The sequence below is a fragment of the Pseudonaja textilis genome, chromosome 2 (genome assembly GCF_049901715.1).
Source record: "Pseudonaja textilis isolate UNSWEBS1 chromosome 2, rPseTex1.2, whole genome shotgun sequence".
Classification (NCBI taxonomy): domain Eukaryota; kingdom Metazoa; phylum Chordata; class Lepidosauria; order Squamata; family Elapidae; genus Pseudonaja; species Pseudonaja textilis.
In genome coordinates this window covers 133,356,839-133,374,538 of record NC_141991.1, presented here as the reverse complement: position 1 = coordinate 133,374,538, position 17,700 = coordinate 133,356,839, and positions in this window count along the sequence as shown.

The window sequence follows — 17,700 nt, the reverse complement described above, 5'->3', positions numbered from 1 at the left end:
TACATGTAAGTACCCGCGAAAACTTGAGAAAAAGTGTGTATTTGTTTTCTGAGGTTTTCGCGGGTGTTTGTATGTGGATCTTTGGTTATTTGGGTTTTGTCCCGTGTAAAATTGGAAGTATTTTGGTGACGTTTCGACAAAATGTCATTCGTCATCTTCAGGCTTGTGTCTTTGGCTTCAAAGTCAAATCAATATATATATATAAATATATATATATATATTTGCATTATATCTGCAGTTCTGAACTATTGGGAATGTATAGTTACTCCCTAACACATGATTTACAATTCAAGGCTTCCTCCCCCATTCAGATCGTTTGCATGAGCCCCCCCCCAGTGAACATGTCTCCCTCTGTGCAAAAAATCGTAATGGCAATCCACAGTGGGACAGTGGGAAAGGTTCCAGGATAATATACCTAACCCGAGACATGGCATCCGTAATTTGGTTCTTCGTAGAAGAAGCTTTCAATCATGATAGGGCTGCGTGAGTAAATGAGATCCAAGACATACCAGAAGAGAGAAGGGTCCACAGATTTACATTTTGGAATGAATCGGTGCAAGGGGTCAAATGTGAAGGTGGTTCTCAACCAGCCACAGTTCCTTAAGTAGACTTGGTGTTTTGTTTTTGTCTTCACCTTTTTTCTTAAGTTGCTCTTTCCCAATGCTGGGCTGAATCTACTGCTGCTTTCTCAACTTGCTGCCTGGTGACTACTGATGCATGTGTGTCTCCTTTCTGTGAGATTACGCCTTTGGCTTTAGTTGCCTCTCCTTTGACATCATAGCCCTTTGTGTGTGTGTGTGTGTGTGTGTGTGTGTGTGTGTGTGTGTGTGTATGTATGTATGTATGTATGTATGTATGTATGTATATATATATATATATATAATTTTGCATTTGCTTCCTTCCAATTGTGAGTTGGAATGGGTGGATTGCGGTTTCTTCTTGCTTCTGCCTTTCGACCTCTCATTTGAGTCACAAGAGAGGAATGTAAGATCCAGGTCCTGCTGTATCGATACAGAAGGAGAGAGACCGATACCTCTCTAGGGACTGTGCCTTTTGAAGATATAATGCTACAAAATGCCCCTTCATGCCTGAACAGCTATCAGATCCAGGATGGAAGTTAGAATGACCACTAGATGGTAGCAAAGAGTTAGAGGGTTGTTGTTGTTTTTTTGTATCTTTGCTGCCATCTATCAGACAACTAAGCACTCACAGCACAGGTCTGATAGCTATATATTCACTTATTTTTTTGGAAATCCTTTTCATTGTTACCTGCATTTGTGGCTTTATGTTCTCATCTGTTGTTGTTTTTTTCCTTTCCCTAAACAGTTGAGGGTTTTTCCCCCCTCTAAATATAATAGCCGCTCAGAGCAATAATCACCCTTTCCCCCAGCCTTGACCTTTCCCAAGTCTATGTATAGGGTGTATATATATATATGTATATATTTATATTTATATGACATGTTGCAGCTATTCTAATAAAATGCGGTCTTTCTGCAACCCACCGGTTTTTGTTGTTTGTTGAGTTGAGCAAATTTATGGTTTGGAAAACGTGATTTATTTTTTTTTCTCTTTGAGGGTCCTGCTGCACATTGCTGATGGCAAGTGGCAGTGGTGGGATTCAAAAGTTCCCACCACTGGTTCTGTGGGCGTGGCTTGGTGGGCGTGGCTGCAGGAAGGGTCAACACTGCTCACGCAACACTTGCACGCATGTTAAAACAGTAAAAACTAAGCTACTGCACCCCTCAACTGTTTAGCTCAGCAATCTCCTCTGCTGCACCAAACAGCTGAGAGGTTAAACAGGACCTAGGAGCAGGGGCAGGTGAGTGGATCCAACTGCAGAGTGTCGGAGAGGCTCGGAGAGAACCGGTTCTCTGCCAGCTGATCTTTGGTGCTACCAGTATGCCAGAACCGGGCCGAACTGGTAGAAGGTGAGTGAGACTGAAGGAAGCTTTGCGGGGGGACACGTGAGCATCAACTTTTTTTTTCTTTTTGGTATTCCTTTTCCTTCTCATATAGCCAGACAGAAAACTACGATTGCCAATAGACTTTGGTTCAAGTGAAGGCTGCTTGAATTTGGAACCTAATGAACAAACCTGTCCTACTCATGCTGGCAGAGAGGGCCTCCTTCGGATCGATTTGTTCAAAAGAACTCCCAACTGATCAGAGTCCAGAAGAAGAGCCTTCTCTGCTGCATCGCCTGCCCTTTGGAACATCTTACCTTTTGAGGGAATACCTGACCCCATCCTTCTATCCTCCTGCAAGAGCCTGAAAACTTGGCTCTGATGATTGTCCTGAGGACCAAATGGGGGTGGGTGGGTTTTCCACCCCAGAAGTGGCTGCTGGATTGATGGCAGACTTCACCTCCTCTACACACACTCTGCTCTCCACCCATCCATCCCTTTGGTTATCCTATTGATGTATTCTCGTTGTGTTCTATTTCGTTGTTTATTCTATCGCTCTGTTATTTTACTTCTGTTTACACTCTTTCTTTCTTTTTATTGTTGTAAGCCACCTAAAAGTAGCCCCATGCTGAGGCCAGGCGGCAAGTAAATTAAGTAAAACTATTCCGTATTAGTCATTCTTGCAGATTGCCCACTTCAATGTTTCCCAACCTGGGGAAACTTGGACTTGAAATCTATGCCTTGTCTTACAATCCAAGCTAGGTGAAGTGGATGGGGTAGATCGACCATCCTAAGGCCACTCCTACCTCCAGAGCCCTGGTCAGTGTGTTTCTGCATGCGACAAACAGAAAGAACAGATGAGCTGAGAATGGCAGCCCATGGACCTCAATGGTAGCATCCCCTCTTTTCTCCTCTCCCACAGGGGAAAAAAAAGAAAGAAAGAAGAGCCAGGGTGACAAGAGTAGAGTAAAGAAGGGCAGCCCTCCCTTAGGGGAAAGTGATGCCCATGGAAAAGTCCATCGCCTGCAATCCCATCTAATATATCTGATGAGGTTAGAAAGCGGAGCTTAAGTGAGCTAAATCTTAACTTCTCTCAGGAAGTCACTTTCCATGCAGAAAGAAGGAGGCAAAGAATCAGGGAATGTCCTGCAGGGGATCTAGTACATCCAGGATCATCTCCATCCTCCTCATCCTCGGCGCCAGCACATATAAAATCCCAATTAGTAAAACCAATCCTTGCATTCTGTTCAGTATGTATGTGCTCTTTCATCCGTGCAGTTCACATCTATGCAGCATCAGTGCATTCTACCATCTCTGCTCCCTGTTATTTTGAGAAGCCCATAGAAGTATTTCTGGCCTGGTCCAGAAAAACTACTTCAGCCGTGCCTGTTAATTCCTACCCAGTAAGTCCCAGTTTGCTGTAACTCCTCACCATAGCCAAATCCCAGCTGGGGAAACCAGCATGCCTGGGAAGGAGGGAAAAGCTTTTCCTGTTCCAGCACTGGAGCAGATAACGACAAAATCAATTTTTATCACCCTTGGCTTTTATGGACCCTTTAAAATATAACAGCAAATCATTGAGGAATTCATTATCCCTCCGCCCTTTCTTTCCCAGTGTGTGTCTGTCTCGGGTGTCGTGTGTGTGTAATTTTATTTAATTAGAAATGTAAAATACAAAAGACCCACAGGCAGGTGAAGATGGACAGGCAGAGTGCGGCTGAGTGATGGCCCAATGAGGCTAGATTTATGGCTGTACGGATGGAAGCTCTGCCCTTGGATAGCCAATAGTAATGGAGTGTTGCAATCCAAGTCTTAAGCGCAATGGGTGACCTGGGATCTATAGATCATTAATACAACCTGACTCATGGCTGCTGCAATTATCTGGGGTGAACAAGATGGAAACTGAGCTGGGCAGGAGGGGTAGTCAGCTGGCTTCAGAGAGGCCAGGTGTTGTGTTAAGAAATTTCTACAAGGATGATCCAGTGGCTGGAAAATATGGATGGATAAGAAATGGGTGCCAAACATTGGACTTGTAAGAGAATTCCCTCAGAAGTAGATTCAGATTTATTTACAAACAGAGTCAAGGGTTTGCCTGCCTGCTCCTTGATTTAATTTGTTATCTTGCTCTTTGGGTATTTGGGTGGTTCAGGAATGTACCAGCTGCTTTCTAAACTAGGAAGAGGGAGAAGACAGGAATATAACTTAAAAATAATTTATCACTACAGTGTGCTTTTCTAAAAGTCCCTTAATGCCACTGAAACACAAAACAATTATAGTGAAGTCCACTAATTTCAAAAGGAGAAAGGCACTTAAGCATACTTGCTTGGAAGTTGGACTCTGGGACCCGGTCAATACAAAATCAATACATTCAAAATTCAGTTCTCCCCATAGGTTAAATATTAAACAAGTGGATGACCTTACAGAATGCCTTTACACAGAATGAATTAGATGAGTTTGTGAAATAATACAATTCTGCAATGAGTAGAGGTATCTTCCTTTTTATTATCTGTTCTGAAACAAAGTGAAGGTGGTGGCCGGCCTCTTAGAGGTAAATTCAATAGCTAAATGTGATAGCGTTGGAGACCTGCATCCCCAGGATAGTCTAAAAATCAAACAATTGTTTATGTTGTAAGCCAGCCAGAGCTGGCTGTGGCGAGAGGGGAAGCAAATTAATAAATAAATAGAAATTGTGCAAATCTATTGTATGTCTAAACTAGAGGGGAAAGGGAGAATGTCCCTTTTCTCCCAGTCATTCTTGTCCAGTTTGATGTGAAAGGATGAGCTTTCAAAAATATTTTAAAGAAAAAGAATATTTCAGAGAAATTCTCACAGATGTATGCAGGGCTCCTGAACTTAACCTTGTGACCAAGTAGTATGTATGAATGCCCTTTATTTCATATCCTTTCTTTTATCGTATAATCATCTCTCCCTCTTGTCACCTTCAGATACAAAATCAATTCAATTCCAAAGGAATCATGTGGGAATTGTTCCCTTTGAGTTTTACCAGCTTAAGAAAGGCATAAGCAACAGCATTTTCCACCTCTTTGCAAGACTAAAGTTGGTTCTGAAACACTCAGAGAAATTAAACAAAACTATTTTTGATTAGGGAAAACCCCTGAAAATTGAAGGGCATACTTTGACATGGATTTAATCAGAAGCAAAAGAGCAGAAATACATATCATAATATCTAATTTATTAGCTTCTGCACTTTCCAGTGTTCCTGCTCCATTACACCACTACTTAACAACTCAAAGTGTAAGCCTTTGAGAGTCAGGTTAATGGCCATGCTAGCTGGAAGATTATGGAAGTTGAAACCCAAAGTATCTGAAGGTGAACTTGAGAAAATCTGGCCAAGATGCTTTTGCAATCCTATCTGTAGCTACTCGGTACATTCTCTGTGTTCAAATCCCCAAGTAAACTGGACTGAAATGGTAGCTTTAGATAGATTTCTTTCGTCTCCTCTGTCCCCAGGGGTGGGATTCAAATTTTTTAACAACCAGTTCTGTGGGCGTGGCTTAGTTGGCGGGCATGGCTTGGTGGTGATGTGACTGGCTGGGTGTGGCCAACTCAACATCACTCACATCGAGGCACGCATCTCCTCGCCTGGCCTCTCGTGACTGTGGGGATGCTGCAACATTCGTAAGTGTGAAAAACAGTCATAAGTCACTTTTTTCAGTGCCATTGTAACTTTGAATGGTCACTCCACACAAGCAAAGTACCAGCAAAGGAGGGGAAAAAACTCCAGAGAACTTCCTGAGATAGAAAGTCCAGTCCTGCCAAGAATGTAACAAGGGTTAACGGAGAGGCAGTTTCTGTAAGCAACACCAGAACGTTTCCTTCCTGCCTTCCTTACAGGATTAGGCCAGTAATTTCTTCTAACAACCAGTTCTCCGAACTGCTTAGAATGTTAACAACTGGTTCTAGCAAATAGGTGCGAACTGGTAGAATCCCACCCCTGTCTGTCCCCCATATCACATGATATTAGAAAAATAGTGCTAGCTGAACAAGATCTATCTTAAAATCTAATTCTGAAGATACACCACTAAATATTATCAATTGCAAAAGGCAGTTGCACTGAAAATGACATTTGGGAAAAAGATCTTGGGATATTGATTGATCCTAGTCTTAGTGATCATAAAGTTCCAGGACAACCTGCCCCCAGTATGGTTCTTCAGGTTGTCCAAAAGTGTCCCCATCATTACTATAGTTGGTGATATAATTTTTAAAAAGCCAATTCGGTTTAGGAGACTGAGTTCTAGTCCTGCATTGGGCATGAAAGCTGGTTGACTAACCTTGGGCCAGTCACACTTTCTCTCAAACTAGGAGAAATATTAATATGTTCACTGCCTTGAGTTATTTATAAAAATAGATATAAATAAATGTAAATATTTGAGTCCATTTTTCTTGCTGCTACTTATCCTCATTTTCTCTTTCCTATCACTTTTCCTAGTATTAAAATCTTCTTCAAAGAATTAGGTGTTCTTATCATATACCTATTGTATGATCATTCGAGTCTGAGCTTTCGTGTTTTGAGTAAGGCACAAACTATGTGCCTTACTCACAGTAAGTATTCTGTAAGTAAGTATTGCGGACCGATTTGTTCACTTATGAATGTATTTGTTTTCTTGGCTATGTGTGCTATTCTCAGCTACATATTCTAATCTTTTCCAACACCAAAGTTCAAAAGTGTCACTACTCCTGAGATATTGATGGAACATAAAATGATTACAGAGTACCAATGCGGCACAAATTAAAAAGATCATGAAAATCTTTTCATGAGATCCCAATGTAGAAGTATGTATGTACTGTAAGACTTTTTTTTATATTCTTTGTATTTTATTAATCCCAGAAGGTATTGGAACAGCACACTCGGTTTTCATCAGCTGTGACTATGAAGCATGGTTTATAACGGTTCTTAGAAGACACTTGAATGAAGGACAATTTTAATAAAATATAGCAGCATTCTTCAGCTTGAAAATAACTCTAGAGGTCTGAATTTCAACTTTGAAAAAATTCTCAGAAAGGGGATTTCTAGGAATGGAAAGCAATACTCGTAGGCAAACCACAATGACACAAAAATGATGACATGTATGTGGTAATGTCATGATGCACGTCTGGCTTTCTGTCTCTGGTGCAAGTATGTGCATAATGACACTTGCCCCTCCCACATATCTATGCATATCTAGGTACTCCATTTGGGGAGGGCTGGAATACATATTGTCACTTTATAATCACTTACCTAAGACTCAGGTAAGACTCAGTTGGATTTAAAAGCCCGAGTCTTACTGTCAGACTTTAACCCCAAACCTATTTATCTTTAGGTATATCTCCTCGAATGGAACTGACTTCTGAAGGTATGAGGAAAAGATTGCACTACCATCTTTTCAGGTGGGGTTAAGAGGGAGTGACATAACCACAGATTACAGCTACCCTTTCTAGAACAATAAAATAGGGAAAAAATGGAGAGAGGATTCAAGGCCATTTTATAAAGGAAGCCAAACTTCATTGCTGTTTAAATGGTGTCAGGTCACCTATTTATGTGAAGGAAATCTAGCAGTGGACAAGCATATTTGCAGTAATCCTTGTGAAAAAAATATCCTTGAGAAAAACACATACATAACTTCATCTCTTAAGAATCCCTTACCTTTACTACCTCTAAGTCTTGATTGCCTCTTCATAAGCAAATGGCATCTTTTACCTAAAATCCAGTAAATTCAGCACATTGCCCTCTAGTGCATCCTGGGAAAATTTCCTTTCACTTCAATCCTTTGGTCCTACCCTTGAGTGAAACTAAAAGTATGCTCTGTTCTCTCCTACTTGCTCTATAGCCACCTTTGATTCTGTAGAATTCCCACCCGTTCCATTGATAAGTGGCATTTCCCCCTCACCCCACTTCCCTCCTCCATCCAACTGCGCTGCACCCCAATGTGAGTTTTTCTGGCATGTTGTTTTCTCTGCGAAGCACAGTGCCTCAGGTGGGAGGGGATGGCTACAAGGGGAGAAGGATATATGATGTCGTCAGTACCCTGTGACACTCCTATTTGTCAGGGGAGCAGAGAAACACTTTGCCTGGGTGATGAAAAAGCTTTTCTAATGAGAAGTGATCAATATCGCTCCTGCTGCATCATCCATCAGGGGCTGTTATGGAGCCAGCATGTCCATTCCTGGCTAACTCCCAATGTTGAGGGGTGGCAGAATGGAGGGTGGAAAGAATAAAGAAAAAGGAAGGAGAGCCTGATATCTGGGAAGGAATTGGAGCTGCAGTGATGTCAAAAATGCTGATCAGGTCCATGGTTGGAAAGGGAGGAAAGATTGATGGGGTTGCAGAAGATGCATCCTCCATTAGGGCAAGAATCTGCTCTAATGATGTCAATTTTAAACAAATAACACTGTTAACCAATATCTGTAAAGGCATCCCCAAACATTGTGGTCCTGAGTAGCTCAACAAGCTTTCTCCAAGTACAGTTTCCACTTTCCACAATATCTTGCGACTACATTGAACTTGGCCTAAATTTGGAAGTTTTCCTTTCTTGCGACTCACTGGGTCACGAATATGACCCAGCAACTTTCTTTTTCCCACTGACTGTCCCCTCCAGAGACTGCTTCAACTGGATCCCCAGCCAATAGCTTGAGCTTGTTTTAATTTGGGAAGGAGAGAAAAAGAGGGAGGAAGAACCCACTACAGATTCAAAGTCTTTTGTAGCATGTGAGTTTATGGGGCAAGCTATCAATTAGCCTATACTTAGAATAATTGAAAGACCATTTAAATTGACATTCTTCAACATTCTTCATCTGGATAGTGGTACTGTCCAGATGAAATTCGACACTTAAGACAGACGGTTCACCACATGCAGACAAGCATAGTTTGATGTGAAATATAGAAAATTGTGATCTAGCATTTTTAAAGAATATTAGGTTGAACAAAGCTGGCAACCAACCTCTGACATGGAAGATTCCTCCCTGCTTAGAGAAGTTTCTGCAACAATCTTCCCCAAAGCCCAAATTAGATTTTATTGTCTTCTCTGTGTTGTGACTTCAAATTTTATTTTTTCCTGTTTTGCTTTAAAAAAAATCATTTGGTGTTCTTAGATCATTCTTAACTAGTGAAATGGGAAGGCACATTCAAAAATTTCCCGGGTTGAGAAATCATTTTAACACATTTTCCTTTTTTTTAATAAAGTGATATTTGCTTGCCATAAAGGAGTATGAATCAATCAATAATATTCAATGAAAGCACACTTTCTTCAAAACCCACTTAAACTAAACATAACCGAATTAGATAGCAAGCATGCAGTAACTGATACAATAAGAAAAATGATCAGAGTAGTTCCTGAAAACCAAACTGTTAGTATCACTACTTTTTTTAGTATCAGGGCTTCTGTAGTTGCACAAAGGAGAGAAACGGCTGTGCAGATTTTCTTGAGAATGAAAACAGTGACGTGAACTGTTTTCGCCAAATATTCTTTCTCTCTGTTCAATTATCCAAAGGTCAAGAGCCCCAATGACAAATGCTGATACTGTCAATGCCAAATAGTCAGAGCGGCAACAAACTGCAAACTCTTGTCTATCTATCTGATTTTCTACAACATGAGTAATTAGTTGTCAATATGCACATTATTTCACCTACTTGTTTATTCATTAGCATTAGCATTATATTTGAGGTCAAAAATTAAGCCTGGAGATTGTGATGTAGCCAAGATGTGGCTTCCATTTATGTTGTAAGATTACAATCCTCCTTGTCTCCCAGCCAGCATAATTACAGTCAGAGGATTGATTGCATTCAACCCTCCATATTCCAATTGAAATAGCAGCCTTATAACTGGGAAAGAGGCAATATGCATTCACTCGCTCTTTCAGCTATGAAGCTGCTCTTGACTGACTGGTTGATTTCCCATCTTTCAGTCTTCCAAATAATATTAGAACTGCAATTTCCAGAATTCAGTCAGCATGGTTGAGAATTTGGGTTTTTCTCCTTCCCGCAAAAGGATACCACTAAGTGGAGAAGACTACTCTATGTATGCCCCCCACCCCGCCTCATCTTTGAAGGCAGAAATGTTTTCTGAAGTAATGGTAATTTTCTTTCTCCAATGAAAGGGAATCCTGGGCTGTGTAGTCCTGGAAAGATTGCAAGCCACTCACCAACCCATTCTAAGGTTCGATAGTTGTTAATTATTACTAACCTGATGTAAAATTGATTTAGGTTTACATTGTGGACATATACAATGATTAAAGAAGTGAAGAAGTGAGGTGAAGAGGGAAATAAATGTGCTGTGAAGCTTTCATCCATACAGCTTGATGTGTGGGGGATGTGATTATGAAATAGGAGTCAGAGTGAGAGAAATGTATTTTTTTTCTATACTGGCTAGGGGCAGGCAAGGGACATGTTTTTTTTATAATCTGTGATTTATAATACTACTGAAGTGAACTAAGAAGCCTTGACCCTTATTAGTAATATTACTACTACAACAGCTTCTTATTTATTCAATTTATATCTCACCTTACCACCCAGAGAACATTTTTCCTATTACTGCATCTTCATCATCCAACGAAAACCAATTTATTTAACCTATTTTAAAAGTGGATCAATGGATATACAGTAAAATGGAATACACTTTATGTCATAATCTTATTTCAAGGCCACTTCTTGACCTTTTATAGAGTTAGTCTTATCAGTTCTAGAATCTTCAGTTCCCAATCTAGTATTCATTATTGTTGCTATTGCTTCTGTTGTTACATCCTGTTCTTCCCTTATTTGGAAAGACATCTTTCTATACAGAAGCATCTGCTCACCATTAAGCTTCAAACAATCTTCATATGCAAATCTTCTTCCACTGAGTTCCTGTGCCAGAATCATTCCTCACAACTGTGGTCTGCTGTAAAATTAGTATGGTTACCAAGGTCATTGATTATAGCTATTTGTTTTGTTCAGTTGGCACAAATATAATTCTGTGAAGGTTTATGTAACTGGATTAAACCCTCCTGGCATCCTGCAACTCCCAGAATTTATTGGCCATCCTAGCTAAGAATTCTGGAAGTTGAAGGCCCAAGGTATTTTAATGACCCAAATTCGAGAGAAGGCTGGTCTAAAAATCTACGTATGTGTATGTGGGAAACAGATCCTATGAAATCAAGGTTACTTATTCCAGAGAGGATTGGGAGCCAAGATAAAAAAGTGCATAAATATTCCCAATACTCCAGCCTCCTATTTTCCCCACTACAACAAACCTGTGAGGTTGGTTGGGCTGAGATAGAATGACTGGCCAAAGTCACCCCACCAACTTTCATGCCTAAAACAGGCCTAAAACTCACATTAGATCTTTTAATGTTATTTAGCATTAATTATTATTACAGTATCTTCAGTTCTAGACAGCACCAGTACTAACCTGTAGTCAAAGAATGTGTGTTTTGCTTAATCTCATAAAAATATCTTCGGTCGAAGCCATTCATGTTTCAGTATCTGAAACAGTTAAACATCTATAAAAAGAAAAGATAGATAGATATAGTATTTTATGAGAATAGATTTTCCAAGGGGTCTAGTCCCTGTTAGCTTGTTGCATTGATTGAAAAGATAGCAACCAATTACTCATGTTGGAAAAAAAAAAACCAGATAAATAGCTAGACGGTGTTGATATTTTAGAAGGGCTGTGCTACATTATATACAATTACACACATTGTGATTCCTATGGTATGTAATTTTTCATCAGAAGTACTTATCTTTCTGAGTATTGTGAGATTTAAAGAGTAAGAAGCATGATTAATATACACTACGTTTTCTGCAATGTATTTATAGGCTGGATTTGCACAACACCTGTTGTGCAAACTCAGCCAACAGGGTTCAGCCAACTAGACTAATTCTTCAGTTAGTCACTGATAAGCATGCAATGAGATTGTGACCTTAGTATCTACTCAAAGCTAGGAGCTTTGAATTTCTGAATTTTTTTATCTGCAGATCTGGACCGTAAAAGTCCCCTTTTGTGTTGGATAGCAGCAAAAGCATTCAGAAAATTCCAACTAGTGATTATTCTGAAATCTGCAGCCCTAATCTAATTTATGGCAGTTCTAGAGTACTTTTGTCCTACTTATGTTAACAATCATCTCCCAATAATCCCACACCTTCAGAACTGATGGACAGCTGAGCAGATTTTCTTTTAGTTGCAGCCCAGTTCCAACAGCAAAATTTGCGATGCTGGAGCCCAATTTTTTGGGTGGGGGAGCTGCAATCTCTCCCTGCCAATCCTGATCTTCTGGTGCTTTGATTCTCTCCCTCGGCCCCCAGCTACTAAACCACCATAACACCCCAAAGTCCATGCAGCTAGCAGCCTGCGTATTTTACACTTTTCTGTCATGAAAGACAAAAGCAAGGGTGGGGACAAGGGCATGGGGATAGCCGGAGGGAGCGCTGGTCACCTTTGGTAGGCATGTCCTGAGTTCCCACAATAGCTATGAGTTATTTTAATTTTTTAAATTATGTTTTACTTGTTTTATAACCTGTAAACTGCCCAGAGTTACCTTGTAGGGGAGATGGGTGGGATAGAAATTTGATTAAAAAAATGAAATAAAAGGACAGGCTCTGAGAGTGAGAGTTTAGTAAATGATGATGGCATCTATGTGGAAGTGCTTTTAATATGGAAATGAGTAGTTTCGTCTCAAACAACTGAAGAAATCCTTAGGCAGAAGAGGACCCATTTCTCCTGCAAAAAAACCCCTCTGGTTTAATCCATAGACAGGATTAGGAAAACCCTCGCCCGAAAACCTGAGGAATTTGTACAAATTCCTACAGGCAATGTTGCATTAAATAAGCCAGGGCTCTAACTGAGGAGCAGGCAGCTTCCCATCCTTATTGCGGAATAAGGGGACCCCTTTTCCAGACAAATCATTTGGTAAGTATAGGAGTCGTAGAGCCAGACTAGGGTGGTAGAGGGAAAACCTGGGAGCGGTTGTATCTCATATTGGGGTTTTTACAACCTCATGAATCAAATCATTTCATCATTTCCCTGAATACTCCCCGGAGGCCTTTGAATCTCTCCGTGAATGTCGCCCTCCTATCTGCCTTCAGGCGGGGGAGGGGAAGCTCCCCTTCCCCTCACGTAAAATGGCTTCTCACGTGGAAAGCCATGTTGGGATCATACACGAGAAGTAAAATATGTTTTCTTTTTCTTTCACACACACACACACACGCACACACACACACACACACAGGTGCAATAAAAATATAGTTATTATGCACACCCTCGGGGGGGGGAGGGGAATTCCACCTCTTGTTGCCACCCCTCTCTGGTCCCATTCATCATTCCAGGCCCAGAGAGAGAAAGAGAGAGAGAGACCCAGGAAGGGGCAGCCAAAAGGACCCTCTTTTAATGAGGGAGAGACTTTATTTGTTCCCGAGATGGAGCATCCAGTAGTTACGGCTGAGACTTTTATGAGGAACTCAGCAGTGGTAATAAAAGAGGAGGAGGGCTCCCTCCTCCCACTTCCCTCTTTTTTTAAAAAAAAAAAATGAGCAAGCAGTAACCCAAGGGGTTTTTTTTCCCCCGCCTTTCCAAAACAAAGCTTTTATTTCCTGGCCGGTGTAACAGCCCACTAGCCTCTCATCAAGCTTGCCTGCTGGCATAAAACACACACACACACACGTTTTTCATGTCCCCTCCTTCCCCCCATAATGTCCGTATTGCCCTGCAAAATTGCACCTGCAGCATTGAACCTCTTTTTTTTTTTTTTTGGCCAAGCCTGAACTTTGGATGCCTCCTGACTGCTGCCACCCAAACCCCCTTTGAAGGGTAGCTGTTCCCCCCTTCCTCCCTCCCTCCTCTTCCATCGCTCTCTTCAGATCCCATTTGTCTTCTGCCTTATAGGCTGTTGGTGAGTCCTTTTTATTACCGGCCTGGCGGAGTCCTCCTTGTTAGATTGAATTACATGATTCACTGTTTGATGGTGCTTTTCTATTACCTTATAAATTTTGTTTATTCCTTCCCTGACCCTTTATTCACAGCCTGGGATTTCTCGCAAGATACAAAATAAATTTATAAACAAATCAATTAAATATTTCTTCACAATTTGTCAGCCCCCCTCCACAAAAGACACACAATATCGCCAAGAGTTATGGGCCATGTGGCAACGCAATGCAGCTCCTGCCTGACGAGGGAAGGAAAAGGGAAAAGGTGGGTGGGAGAGAAAAGGCTATGAAAAAGCTCGGCTGATCACTGTCTTGCCATCTTGATTGCCGCGCTGAGGGCCATCCCTGTTACCTCCCTATGCCTCTGTTATTTTTAATTGTTCTCCTAGCTATTCTTAAACTGCCAAGGGACTTCAGCAGCCGGGTGGTATATTAAGTTAGCAAATCAATCCATCAATGTCCTCTACTTAGTTGTCCATCACAGTTAGGACCTCTGTCTGATGCACGAACCTCCAAGGTTACCCCGACATTGAGAATCCCTTGGACTGCAAGGAGATCAAACCAGTCAACCCTAAAAGAAAGAAACCCTGACTGTCAGATCCTGAAGCTGAAGCTCAAATTCTTTGGCCGCCAGATGAGAAGGGAGGGCTCATTGGAAAAGACCCTGATGTTGGGAAAAATCAAAGGCAAAAAGAGAAGGGGGTGGCAGAGGATGAGATGGTTAGATGGTGTCATTGACATGATGGTCATGGGTTTGGGCGAACTATAGGAGACAGTGGAGGACAAGGGGGGCCTGACATGCTGTGGACCGTGGGGTCATGAAGAGTAGGGCACAACTTAATGACTGAACAACAAGTCCTCCTTCCTATTCTAACATTCAGCAATTTGCTGGTATTGGAGGATTGCCAACTGATGTGAGCAACTGACCTGGGTAGGTTTTGCAGGTTACCCTGTTTGCCAAATTCAACAGTGAACTTTCCTAGAACATGGAGGGCAACATTACCACCTGCCCTTAACAAAGATCGAATTACTGCCAAAAGTACAGCTGAAGGAGTTGCTTAAAAAGCAATGCAATGTATATCAAATATCAGTCTACTGTATAAGAAGAAGAGAAAAAATGAAGTAGAGGGGGGGAAAAAGCAGCTACCTTTCTTACTGGGATTTTTTAAAGAATAGATATTAAATGTGATATATTTTTCTGTCCCCATTAATTTTGCCATTGAAAGCCTCTTTGCTCAAAACTTATCTTGAGAGGTAGAACATTCAAATATAAATACAGTACAAACTGCAAGTTATGACGACTGGGAACAATTTCAGGTGGAAAAACAACATGGAGAAGATGATTACAAAATCTTCCCCCAATGTCATGAACCGGTCCTTTCTTCCATAAAACTACTCTAATCTCCAGTAAACAAGGAAAAAAATCCAGATGTTTTGTTTCTATTTAGTTGTTGTGTGCATTTACATCAAAAGGGATGGAGAAAGTTGTATTCATGGCTATTACCATGTTTAATCCTTATAATTGCCCTGTGTGATAGATTAAGTGAAGTGAAACTAGCCAAGATTTTCCAGTCAGTTTCATGGCTAAGTTTAGAAGGAAACCTACATCCTTCTTGATTCAAGAATCAAGAGCCATGAGAGGTGACATCATTTTAGTTGGCCAACCTTATATTATGCTGCACTCTTTATTAACATTACCTCAGTAACCCAAACAAGGACTTATTAAGTAGGTCAACTTTATAATATTCGTTTTGCAGTTAGCATTAAACCTAACAAAACTTTGGATTGCTTAAGGCTGCTTATGGAGCTCATAACAATAAGCAAAACTGAACCTGGAACTTCCCCATTCAACATAATATTATCAATGTATATATTTTTTGTGTTATAATCAGAAGCGCATCAAGGGGAAAACTCTCTGGGATAATGTAAATTTAGTTCTGGTGACTTTTTCAATCACTATTTGCCAAACGAGAGAGCAATCAAAGTAAAAAGAAATTTCTCGAGCAAATATTCTAGCTCCATATAGTGCAGAGAACAGCAGTGCAACAGTCCACAAAATTACAGCAGACCCAAATTAAATGATCACATGTGGAAATTAATCCCCATAAAAACTGTCAACATATACAGTTGGAATACTCATTCATTTCAACTTGTCAATAACTCCATAAGAAGCCACACCTGGAGTAGGGACTATGTATATCTTTAAGTATAAAATCACATGCACTAGCTTTCACTTCATAGGAAAAAAGAAATGGGGCCAGCTGGGCACCATTTGTAATCCAACTTTCTCCTTCTGTCCAGATTACTGAATTATTCCATGCATTTGATTTTTACTGTAAAGTATAATTGAGGCTGCAGTTAAAGGATCTAGATTTGCACCCAGCCAAATAATGAACCGATATGACAAAGATGGCTTTACATATTTCTTTTTTTTTTTAATAGATTTTATTGAATTTACAATTTAAAAACACATCGACAATACATTTACAAAATAGAAAGAAAAACGGCTAGGGGGAAAGAAGGAAAACACCCGGCCCAACACACCGGATAAAGGCTAGTTGTGGGGAAGAGAAAAGATATAGAGGGAGAGAAGGGAAGGGAAGGGGAGGGAGAATAGGGTAGAAAGTACAATTAAAAACGAATGATATCTTTTTGTGACAGTCTGTAAGGATCATTTCTCTTCGTCATATCCAATCTACTCCTCTTTTCCATTATGTTTAAGTTACTTTTTATCATTTACATAATTTGTCTCTGTGTAAGCCAATTATACCATGAGTCCCAGTTGTCGTAAAATGTTGAGGACTCTTTGTTTTTTAACGCTATCGTTAGTTTATCCATTTCAGCACACTCACAAATTTTCTGAATAACCATTTGCTCTGAAGGTGTATGAGGTAATTTCCAACATTGAGCAAACGCTAATCTAGCCGCAGTTAGAATATGGATTATTACATATTTTGTCTTTTTGGATAAATATCTATCCGAAATCCCTAACAGGAAGAACTCTGGTTTATAGTCTATTTGTTCTTTAGTTATCTCCTCCAACCATTTTCTGATTTTTTGCCAAAATTTTTGGGTAGTTTTACAAGACCACCACGTGTGGAAAAATGTTCCTTCGGTGCTTTTGCATTTCCACATATTTCAAGGCACAAACATTTTTTAAATGAAAAAAAACTTATTGTTTATTGATTGAGATTTTTATGTGGACTTTAGTCTTTTTCAATTTAAAGTAAATATGGATTAGGCTTTTAATATCATACATTTCTTTGAGTGCCTTCAGGCAGAGGATCAACAGCTAAGTGCAATCAGCAGGAAGATAAATTAGGCAAGAAGAGAATAGCAAAAAGGTCTTAAAGTTAAAAGAGACATGCCCAGTCCAGAAAATAGTCTAGAAGAAGTAAGAGGGATGTATGGGCTCATCCGTATTCTGGGGCACAAAATTCTCATCAACCCACAACCAGCATCTTCAACACCCACTGGAGGGTTCCAGATTTTCATGCAATAAAAGTGCCTTTTTATTTACTACCAGATCTATTCTTGAATGTAAGATCAGGATTTCTAACGAACATTTCCTAAAGCACATTTATAAAATACTCTCCTGTGCAGCATCTTTATCTTCCAATGAAAGATACGGATGAACATAGACTGCTTTCACAGACATGCCATCTCCCCAGGAAATTCTGGGATTTGAATTCCCACCAGAATTCCAAAGATTCTCTCCACTAAACAGTCAGCACTCTCAGAAAGACTATTTCAAATTAATGTAATTCATAATAGTTAATATGAAATTCTGGAAATTCTGAATGTAAATATTGAAAGTCCAGAAAGTCCAATTGTCTTTTGAAAAAGCACCTTTTGGGACAACCATGACCTGGATAACTGAGAAACATCATAGATGTAAATTTTGAG